This window comes from Ovis canadensis, chromosome 13 (assembly GCF_042477335.2).
Source record: "Ovis canadensis isolate MfBH-ARS-UI-01 breed Bighorn chromosome 13, ARS-UI_OviCan_v2, whole genome shotgun sequence".
Lineage (NCBI taxonomy): Eukaryota > Metazoa > Chordata > Mammalia > Artiodactyla > Bovidae > Ovis > Ovis canadensis.
In genome coordinates, this window is record NC_091257.1 from 91,624,250 (window position 1) to 91,635,675 (window position 11,426).

General features: G+C 52.8%; 1 protein-coding gene across 11 annotated transcripts in view; it reads right to left on the bottom strand.

The window, feature by feature from the left end:
- Nucleotides 1-11,097, bottom strand: part of SULF2 (sulfatase 2) — a 124,958-nt gene extending 113,861 nt beyond the window's left edge. For 4 of the 11 annotated variants that reach the window (XM_069548766.1, XM_069548763.1, XM_069548760.1 and 1 more), the window contains exon 1: nt 9,938-10,139. The gene's annotated coding sequence lies outside the window, so the exon portion shown is untranslated. Of the gene's footprint in view, nt 1-9,937; nt 10,140-10,369 lie in introns of those variants that run through there. The other 7 variants (XM_069548767.1, XM_069548761.1, XM_069548762.1 and 4 more) reach the window with 6 other exon arrangements.
- Between the last annotated feature and the right edge of the window lie 329 nt (nt 11,098-11,426).

Consider the following 11,426-nt stretch of genomic DNA (forward strand, 5'->3'; position numbering starts at 1 on the left):
TGCATGATCTCACTTATAAGCAAAATCTAAAAAACCAAACCCGTCACTGAACTCACAGATAGAATTGGTGGCTGCAAAAGTGAGGGGTGAAGGATAAGCGAAATGGGTGAAGGGGGTCAAAGGTACAGACTTCCAGATATAAAATAAGTAAGTCTCGTCCATGTGAGTTCCAGCGTGGTGACTATAATTAACGAGCTGTATTGTATGTTTGAAAGTTGCTACCAGAGTAGATCTGAAAAGCTCTTATCATAGAAAAAAAAAAAACAAAACAAAACTACGTATGTGTGGGATGGATGTTAAAACTTACTGGGGTCATCATTTTGTAGTGTGTACATATATCGAATCGTTATGTGTATACATTCAAAATGAATAAAGTGTCACATGTCAATTATATCTCAACTCCAAAAAGCTAAAAAGTATCCACAAATGTAAGCAATAGTAATATCTGCCTTTTGAGGCAATGTCCCATGCGCCCACACACTGCTCTGGCGTTTCACAGTCACTCTAGGAGGATGCTACTGGGATTACCTACGTTTTACAGAAGAGGGATCTGAGGCTCACAGAGGTTACGTGACTTGCCCAGCTCCACCCAGCTTCTGTGTGGCCCAGCTGGGATTCAAACCAGAAGTCTGGTTCTAGAGTCCATGCCCTTGCCCACTATGACACATGGGTGTGAGTTCTTCTGTGCAGTCACCTGTACCATCTTCATCTCCTGCCCAGGTGGAAACCACCAATACCTAGATTAGCCCAAGAACTCATCACCCCATTCCCTGCAGAGGCCAACCCATGCCAACCACGTGGGTTTATTTCACTGGCTGAACTGACTGGGACATTTCAGGAATATGTCAATAGGAGGGCGAGGGGCAGAAAGGAGCTTGGAAGAACTCTGAGGCAGAAGCTGCACGTGCCCCCTACTCTGGTCATTCTTTGGTCTACAGGATCCAATTTTTTCAGGGGGTGGAACTTGCTGCCCTCTGGCAACAACCAGCATTAGTCTAGGCCAGCAGACCCAGGGGGGTGAAGTCATCCCCCCAAGAGGTGCTTCTCAGGAATTTGTGGGTTTTTGGTTGTCATGTGACTGGGGGACGCTGCTGTTGTCTAGCAGAAGTGCAGGGAAGGTGGATGATTCACAATGTTCCATACAGTGAAGAATCACCCCAATTGCAGCACGACTTTCTAATATCCCGCCAGACATCCACGGAGGTGAAATAGCTTTTTATACTGCCTGACCTTAGACATGAACTCCATTTCACATATAAACACCAAAAATGCTTTCGTGTGGTTCTATCCTAAACCAAGTCTTCTGGGAATATGACCACTAGGGAACTTGAGGGAAGACGGTAGCTTGTTTCTCTCGGAAATTTCGGTAGGCCGTTCTCTATTTTGGAAAAGCATACTGCGTGTGGCCATAGCACTGGTGGCCTTCGAGCTGTCAAAGCCAAACATCTGTTTGTATCTCACTGCATCTGGAGCTGGCAGATCTTCATGATTCTGCCCCAGTGTGAACATCTGCTTCATTGCGCCCTTGAAGGTAGTTGTGCTAAGTGTTCATAGGCTCATATCAATTTCCTTTTTAGTTTTCCTTTAAATTACTGTCAGGATACTTTATTATTAAAATATATGTGCAGATAGATTACATAATCTATGAATTTACTTCAGGGAAACTGGGCAAAATACATTTGCTATAAGAAGAGGGTGTTTGGCCTGCTAATTTGGCGAACCACTGAGCTCAGTCAAACATAAAAAACCCATTTCCCTTGGTCAGTGTTTGGCTTAGAGGGAAGTATAAAACCCAACCCTGGGCCAGTGAAGCATAAAGCTAAGTCTGCTGGTGTGGGGGCGTCCTTGGAAGAATTTTGCTAAGTAAAAGAGATAGCAAGGAGTCCTGCTCTCTATTCCCATTTTGTATGGGGATGTGGTCAATGCAAAGAAATAGAGGAGAACAATAGAATGGGAAAGACGAGAGATCTCGTCAAGAAAATTAGAGGTACCAAGGGAACACTTCATACAAAGATGGGCACAATAAAGGAAAGAAATGGAATTAAAGGACGCTTGCTCCTTGGAAGAAAAGTTATGACCAACCTAGACAGCATATTAAAAAGCAGAGACATTACTGTGCCAACAAAGGTCCATCTAGTCAAAGCTATGGTTTTTCCAGTAGTCATGTATGGATGTGAGAGTTGGACCATAAAGAAAGCTGAGCACCGAAGAATCGATGCTTTTGAACTGTGGTGCTGGAGAAGACTCTTGAGAGTCCCTTGGACAGCAAGGAGATCCAACCATCTCCATCCTAAAGGAGATCAGTCCTGAGTGTTCATTGGAAGGACTGATGCTGAAGCTGAAACTCCAATACTTTGGCCACCTGATGTGAAGAGGTGACTCACTGGAAAAGACCCTGATGCTGGGAAAGATTGAAGTCAGGAGAAGGGGATAGCAGAGGATGGGATGGTTGGATGGCATCACAGACTCAATGGACATGAGTGTGAGCAAGCTCCGGGAGTTGGTGATGGACAGGGAGGCCTGGTGTGCTGCTGTCCATGGGGTTGTAAAGAGTCAGACATGACCGAGCAACTGAACTGACGGGGATGTGATATCCGGAGTTGTGGAAGCCATCTAAAACCATGAAGCAAAAAAGACCAAAGACAGGCTGAGGACAGACAGACAGGCTAGGAATATCCTGGGTTCTTGATGACACTATTTTACCAACAAATTGGCCTCTGGGCTCCCCTGCTTTGGATTCCTGTTAGGTGAGATTTAAGTGTTTTCTATTATATAAGCCACCCTCAGCCAGGAATTCTGTTACTTGTAGTGAATACATCTTGATTCACACTCAGGTGATTAGGACTCCAAACCACTAAGACTCTAGTAGGTTTTCCTGTTCTCTGAAATATTGAGGTAAGTGGCCTGCAATCAGAAGTCTGTGGACACTGCCTGTCTCTAGAACATGCCAGAAATGCTGCTTTTGGATGATCTAATTTTCGCCAGAGCATGAACATCTCCTGGACTTTTGTTTTTTAAGAAAACACTCCCCTTCTCTGGCTGCCAAGGTGGGTCAAGTCATCCACTGGGGCCCTGGTCTTGATGCAGTAGGGCTATTGGCAGCATTCTTCCCCTAACACATCTGGCTTCCACCTGGCCAAACACATCTTGGGTACCGCTCATGGTCCCTGGGGATGGCCCTCCCCATCAACTCACACACACAAGCCCCGCTTCATAACGACTCTAGAGTTTGAGATAGAACTCATCCAAGTTTCAAGTGAGGCCCAGGTGTGCAAAGCCATGGATCCTGGCCTTGTGCAAGGTGAAGCTACGCATCAGAAGCCAGGGCCACTGGGCAACGTGTGTTTTGGAATCATAATAAGAGACCGTAGAAAATTCAAAACAGTGGCGGCTGCTGGTTAGAGAGAATTCCATGAAGTCTGGGTCTAGGCTGGAGGAGACGCTTTGGAGACCAGGCTAACAGCTGTTCTACCAAGGAGGTATTGTGCTGCCTGTTTAAGGGCCAGGATCCTTATGAACTTAAGCAATTTCCCAAGGGCATCTGTTGCAGAGTGATGGCTGTTTAGCTCTGTCTGCTAATCATGGAGCAATGAGGAGATGGATGGCGGGGCGCGGGACGGCGGTGGGGGGCGGTGAGGGGGAGGGCAGTGGTTTCAGCCTGAGCCTTTGGGAGTTTCTCAGGACCGTCATAAAGAGGTGAGAGTGTGGGACGTGCTAAAAATATTCATCAAATAGATGCATGACAGGCATTGCAGTGGGGAGGGAAGAGGGCGGAAACCCCACAAGAGAACAAAACACATTCTCCCTAACTGATCATGTCCAGTCCCAAGGCTTAAAATAACACGCATGCACTGATGACTCTCTAATTTCAGTTGCCAGCCCCATACAGCTCCAGACTTGTGTATCCAGCACCCAGTGAGCTTTTGGCCACCCAGGACGAGTGTCATCTCACACCCAACATCTCCAAACTAAATTCTGGATCAGCCTCCCTCTTCCAAACCTTTTCTGCTCGTCTTCTCTACACCAATCACCCTATACCAAGCTGCCCAGTTATCTTTGACTCCTTGACCCTAGAGATATTGGGGCTGCCTCATTCTTTGTTGTCTGGGTTGGGGGTGTTTTGCACGTTGAAGGATGTTTAACAGCATCCCTGGCCTCCACCCACTGGTTACCAGAAGCATCTCCTCCCTAGTGTGACAATCAAAAACGTCTCCGTGTTTTTGTGCTAAGTAGCTTTAGTCGTGTCTGACACCTTGTAGCCCCAAACAGGCTCCTCTGTTCATGAGGATTCTCCAGGCAAGAATACTGGAGTGGGTTGTCATGCCCTCCTCCAGGGGATCTTCTTGATCTGGGGATCGAACCCATGTCTCTTAAGTCACTTGCATTTACAGGCAGGGTTCTCTACCACTAACGCCACCCGGGAAGCCCCCCAAAACATCTCCAGACATTGTTAAATGTCCCCTGGGGGCGCAGAGCTGTCCTTGGTTGGAAACTACAGGGCTTCCCTCACTTTGAGCATCCAATCCATCAGAAAGTTCCACTGGTTCCGTCTTCAAGATACATCTCCAATTCACCCCTTTCACTCCATCTCCTCTGCTACCACCAAAATCCTGGCCAATATCAGCTCGCAAATTCGTATCCCGGCTTCCTCTTACAAAGCATCCTTCTCATGGTAGCCACTGAGATCTTTCTAAAATACCGATCTTGTCATTCCCGGACTTAAAACTCTCCAATGGTTTTCCATTTCATTTGAAATAAAAAATGAATTTCTCGCCCTGGCCCTCATTTCTACCACTGACCTCATTTCCCCACTCCCTCACTTCTTACTCACTGCCCTTCACACCACTGAACTTCACCTCGGGTTTTAAACCGGTGTCTCAAGCAGGCCGCCCCTCTGCATCTCCAGGCCTTGGCACTGGCTGTGCCTTCTACCCAGAATGCTCTTCCTTAGATTGTGGGCTCATCTCAAAAAATTTAGGTCACAGCTTAAAAGTCACATCCTCAGAGAGGCCTCCCTGACCCCTGTCAAAAGCTGTGCCCCACCACCCCATCATTTCTGTCATGTTACTATCTTGTTCCTGGAGGAGGGCATGGCAACCCAACTCCAGCGTTGTTGCCTGGAGAATCCCATGGACAGAGGAGCCTGGCAGGCTACAGTTCATGGGGTCGCAAAGAGCCGGACAAGAAACTAATACTTTTCACTTTCAACTTGTTTCTAGCACAGAGGCTGTCACTTTCTGAAAAAGTCTCAGACTTGTTTGCTTGTGTGTTATCTTCTCACCCTCTGGAATGAAAATGCCATGTTGGTTCTCTCTTGCCCATCCTAATGCTTAACACAGAGCCTGGCACACTGTAGCTGCTCAGTAAACACGTGTGCACTGACAAATGAGAGGAATACCCTCTTAATCTATACAGAACACCTTTATATGCCCGATCTCAGATGAACACACACGAGGGCCCTCTTTCCACCTCTCTGCTGACATGGAACACACACACCCACACACCCTCACCCCCACCCCACCCCCGCCCCCCGCCCCGTTCCCTTCCAACAGCCAGAGCCTTCCCTGAGAGTTTGATTCAGCAGGATCTAGAATTTGAATGTTTTTTTAACAAAAGCCTCCAGGCGATTTTCGTGGTGGAAGGTTGGGCAAACGCTGCTGCTGGCCACCAGAAAGCACAGAATTGAGGCCAGGTGGCACACGTCAGACACTGAGGGAGAAAGGTTCGGCTTCTAATTCCTGTTGACCCAGTGAAGGGGCGGGGGAGGCTGCCCACCCAGCAGCTGTTTCTACGGTCCCCACTTCAATCGAATTGGAAGCAGATCCACCTAGCCATGATCGCTCAGTCATGTCCCCCCGCACCCCCGTCACAGGCACTGGCTGTCACCTCCCCAGCAAGCAGTCTTCCTTCCCTTGGTGTCCCCTGGGGCTTTGGGGTTTCAGTTGGTTTGCCCCGACCCTTGACTACAGGGCGGGGCCTGGGAGCCTGGCCTGAAGCCCATGGTCAGCGACTCATTTCTGTGACCAGTGATTGGCTTGGAGAGGGCATATGACATAAAACAGTCCAATCAGATAGATGCCTGGGGCTTGGGTGGGCATTACCAGAAAGGAAGCTTGTTCTCTTCTGGTGGGCTCAAAGCAGAGAGGATGAGGGGCACAGCTCTTGAACTCAACACCTTAGTCACGAGGACAGTCAGTGTTTCCCCAGGGCTTGCCTGTGTCAGATGCCAGGCTAAGCATTTGACCCCGGTGATCTCATTTCATCCTTTCCTACCAGCCAGGAGAGGGGTGCTATGATCATCGTTACTGGCTGGATGAAAACACGAAGGCAGAGAAGGGCTAAGTAATGTGCCGTGGATCACACAGCCGGGCTGGTAGCCAGGCATGCGCTGGCTCTCCTGACCGCGGTGCCAGAGCCTGCCTGCCCCTCGGAGCTGGAGAGAGAAACCATCCCCATGGAAGGAAGCGCAGAGATGGAGAGGAACAGATTCTCAGGCCAGAACCTGAGCGGTGACTCAGCTGAGCCTGAAGCTGTTCCCTTAGCAATTTTCGGTCATGGAAGCCAGTAAGTCCCCTTCTAACACTGATTTGTGGTCCCTCCCTGCCCCTGCCCACCCCCCCGCCCCTGCCAGCTTTCTGTTGCTTACAAGAAAAAAGATCCTGGTTACTTTCCAGTCCTTCTAGGAAAATATCCCCTAACTGATAACCCACTTGTGATTTACACAAGCAGCTGCCCAGTAAACACCAGCTGGTGCGAGTGCCGATGGCTCTGGCTTCCCACCCATTAACCGGCTGAGCTGGTAACCCTGACACTCACCTGCGGCCAGCCCCACGCCATGTCCCCTTTCGGCTCTGAGTGAGGCCTCGTTCCCTAGCAACCACCCCAATTAGGCAATCACGCCATTTATCAGGGTGCCAATTAATTATAATGATCTTAATGATCTTCCAATTAGCTAGTGCCTTGAATCCAGATCAGGGGCCCTGCAGATTCCTCACCAGGGCCCATCACGAGGAGGCCCACGGAACCTGGGCGAGGCCTCCTTCGCCTGGAGGTGAGTCCTGAGAGGTGGCCGCGCCTTCCACATCCACTGGTCTCACAGGCCCAGGCCTGAAACAAAGGGCCCTGGGCCCCCCGGACCACCCCTCCAGGGACAGGCTCACGCGACCCACCACCAACCACAAGGGGCCACACCTCTAGGCGAAGTTTCACCCACTGTACCTTCAGGGGGCACAAACCCTCACCTCAGATCTCATGGCTCTTTTACGCCAGCCCCCACGTGATGGGTCCCTCTGCATCCTGACTAGAGGAGTGTGTGAGTGTGTGTATACTTGTAGGGAGGAGGGAATGTGGCCAGGCAGTAGTGTGTTTTCCTCAAGGCACCCCCAGCCCTGAGATTAAAAATATGCAGCCCAGGCTCCCCAACACTGGAGGTTTGAGGGCTTCTGACTTTCCAGGTCTGATTGTCTAATCGTGTTCTCTTCTGCTGCATGACACTTGGAAAAGAGGCCAAGGTCAAGGAGGGGGGAGAATACGGTGGGTCAGAGTGGACCCTGGCGCCCCAGGGTCTCACCAATCCCGGCTTGATGACTGACCGGCTGTCGGAAAGTCACAATCCTCTCGGTGACTTAGTTTCCTCTTCTTTAACACGATGACAATCAGAGGACCTACCTCCTGGGAGTTTTGTGTGAATTAAATGTTATAATGCACAAGGATTTAGAAGAGTGCTTGGCCCATGAACCGCTACTTAAGTGTTAGCTGTCATCTCAAGTCTAAGCTAAGCTGTCTCTTAACTACTAGCTGGTCAGAAATGTTGCTATTCTTTTGCAGGGCAAGGCTTTCAGTCTCTTTCTGAGGGGTGGAAGTCTAAGAACAGATTGGATGGAGTTGGGCGTGATTCTCCGTCTGGCTAACTCCAAAGACCAGACTCTGCCCCCTTGAGGCAGGTCCAAACAGATAAATCAAACAAATCCGGGGAAAGGAAGAGGGAAATGTTATTCCCAAATCCAAAGGATCTTCAAGCGCCTGGGTGTGCGAGTGTACACCAGCTAGGTCCTCAGGATGGCAGTTCAAGGGAAGAGTTGGGCAGGGGACACACACATGCCTGTGTATATGCGTGCACAAACACACACATACACACACACAGCCACAGGGTCCTTCTCCAGGCTGAGGCTTTCTACAATCAACTCATCGTTCAACCGTCAAGTTTGAAAACTTAACATATAATTAAGGTTTCAGAAAATGCCATAAACGCAAATTTTAAAAACCCAATAAATATACACAAAGCCCAAAGCCACACTGCCTCTCATCCACTGTAGCCATGCCAACATCATGCATATATGTCCATAAACTTGGCCCAGGGAAGATCCTTCACGTGCAAATATCCAACAGCCATCAGCCAAGCCCGCCACCCACCTAGAGCTGCTAATGAGGACACTAAATTACACACCTGGACAGACTGTTGTGATGAGCTCTAGCTTCCACACATGGACGAGCAAACTTGGAAGAACCTCTCTCACCAGGTAAGTGATCTTTAGTCTCCTTCCCACCCTCTTTCTATATGGAATGAATGGTTTCAATTTAATTAAAACCCTCCAGTGGCTCTGTAATGGGGAGTGGAGATGCAGCAAGAAATCCCCTTTGCTATTAAACTGCAAGAAGAGAGTAGCTCTTCCTGCTCCGGGGAGAGGCACAGGCTGTCCTCCAGGGGAAGCCCATCCTCCCTGCTTCTCTGGCCCCCAGAGAACCCGCTTGAGAGCATCCTTCCTTCTCTGCCGCAAAGACAGTGAGGGCAGCCCTGTGGGGGAGAAGCAGGGGACAGATGGAGGGGTGTGCGGGCGGGCGCCCCAACACGCACAGATGTGCAAATACCCAGATTCAAGCGGAAGCTGAATGTAATGACTTGGTTAATTAAATATTGACTTTTAACTCAAAAAGTGATTAAAACAAGCTGCAGGAAAGGCTGCCCAGAGAGGAGAGGGGGCAGGGAATATTCAGAACTCTCAGGAAGGTGGAGGAAGAGAAAGGGGGTTGCCAAAATGGACCTGTCCTACTGTGTGCAGGCAGAGTGGTCTTCAGTCTCTAGACAAGAAGTTGCAGATAGAGGTCACTGGGCAAAATCAGGATCTGCGTGTGTCTTCTTGTGGTTCCCCCCTTAGACTGCATCTCTTTCCCCAGCTGCCCTCCAAGTGAACTAAGAGCTTCCACTGCTCAGAAACCAGGTTTTCTGTTCATCGCGTCTCTCTGGAACATAACGGTGGTGCCAGGCACCAGGAGGTGCTTCATAAACGCTCGTAGGAGGAATGAATGAACTACTATAAAGAATTTTTTTTTTTTTAAAGTACACTCCTAGAAATCGCCGCAGCTTCACTGTCACACTTCCGAAATCCTCGGGCGCCCGGGGCCTCTGTCTACAAGGAGATGAGAACTGGTTCTGACCCAGCCGGGGAGGAAGTTTGTCTTTATAATCCTATTTGCCCTTTCGGTATCTGCAAGTTCCCACTCTGAAGATCCGGTCCACCGCTTTCCCGTGTCCTGCTCGGACAAGCCCCACGTGGTCTGGCTACTAGCCGCTCCGCTGGGTCTAAACTCAAAAGGGTCGAGGAGGCCATCCCCCTGCGGCCGGCGAGTCCAGGAGCGCGGCCCCCGAGGCCTCCACGGCTCCGCGAGGCGTGTCGGCGGGTCAGGGGCGCGGTGGGAAGTCCTTGCCCGCTCGCCCAGCCCGCCAGCGGGGTCAAACCGGTCATCCTCCCGCGGCCCGCCGGCGCCACCCCGTTGCCCGCCGGGTCCCACCTCCGCGCTCCGCCCTGGGGCCGACGCCGGGCGGTCGGGACCGGCCCCGGGCTCACCTGGGCGGCGCTCGCGGCCGCACTGGCTCCGGGGCCGGCGAGGGCCGCCGGGAGCCCCCGCCTTGCCCACCTGGCCCCCGCGCCCCACTCACCAGCGCGCACGGCCCCGGCGGCCTCACCCGGCGCGGGGCGCCGCCGCCTCTGCCGCAGCCCGGCCGGGCAGCGGGGCGCAGGGGACTCCGCGCCGCTGCTGCCGCCGCCGCATCTCCGGCGAGTGCCGCCTCTCCGCCTCTCCTCCTCCCCTCCTCCCGCCTCTCCGCCCTCGGGCTCCGCCGCCGCCGCCCCTCGGCCCCCGCCCCGGCGCGCCGCCCTCGCCAAAGTCCGGGTCCGCGCCCCACCCGGGCCGCTCTCGCATCGCCCTGGTCCGGCCCCGCCGCGCCAGGGAGCCAGCCCCCGGGCACCGCTCGGCCCGGCCCCCCGCCTGCACCCCCAGCCTCCGCGCGGGGCGGGGAGCGGCGGGCCGGCCGCCGCGGGGACCCCGCCGCGGCGCCCTCCCGGCGCCCCACCGCGCGCGAGCGCTTTACCTCCGGCTGGAAGGACAGGCGGCCCGGCTGGCGCGGGCTGTGCTGCGCCGAAGTCCGGCCCTGGCCCCGAAGTCCGGCCCCGGACGGGGCAGTGGCGGAGAGCGGGGGTCGGAGCGGCACTCCGCCTCCCGATGCCTCGGGACCCCGCTGGCCGCGCTCCCGGCGCCGAGCGCGCACCCTCGCCGGGACACAGACGCACACTCACCCGGCACACACTCGCTCCCGCTCGCCCTCGGTGGAGAGTTGAAACAGCTGTGGGATTCGCCCGGGAGCTGGAAATGAGGGAGGGACGCGAGCCCCAACCGTGTTTGCGCGGGTGTGTGTGTGTTAACACACACACGCACGAGGGGGGCATCCCTAATAAATCAAATATCGCAATAAAGTCAGGAGGGCCATCGATCAGGTTTACTTGGCTGGAAACGAAGAGAAAGAATCCTCGCCTCCTTTCCGTTTTCTTTTTCTCCTCCCTCGGAGCTCGAAGGAGCCAGGTGTTCCACGGGGCTTGCGACAGCCCCGGCCGGGCGCTCTTCTCGTATTGACACGTTAATAAATGCTTTCTTTTATCTGCTTTCACAAGGGCTCGCCCTGGTTTGCAAACACCCGACCGCCTTCCCTGAAAGCCCCGCGCTTGCCTCTAACCACGCCGGCTGGAGCCGGGGCCGGCGGCTAGATCGCAGGGTGAACTGCCCACGCGCCCCGGGAGCTCCTCGAGACGTTAACTTGAGCTCACGTTTAAATAGCTGCCAGTTGCCCAGAAATGGTCCGGGAATAGGGAAGAAAGGAGAAAGTGGCCTTCTCTGAAAGCGGAGGAATTCGACTCAAGGTGGTGCTGTCTACCGCGCTTTCCCCAGTCCCCAGCCTCGCAAAAGAGGACAGGGATGATAGAGGTGGGCAAAGAGCAGCCAGAGAAGCAACTAGTAGCTGCAGAAAGCACAGCTGAGTTGCTAAGAGAAAAAATGCCTCAGCTGTAGATCAGTATTCTTGCCGGAGGTGGTGAACTGATGTAAACCGCGTAGCCCTCTTGCAAGGGAAGTATTATTAGGCCCATATTACAGAT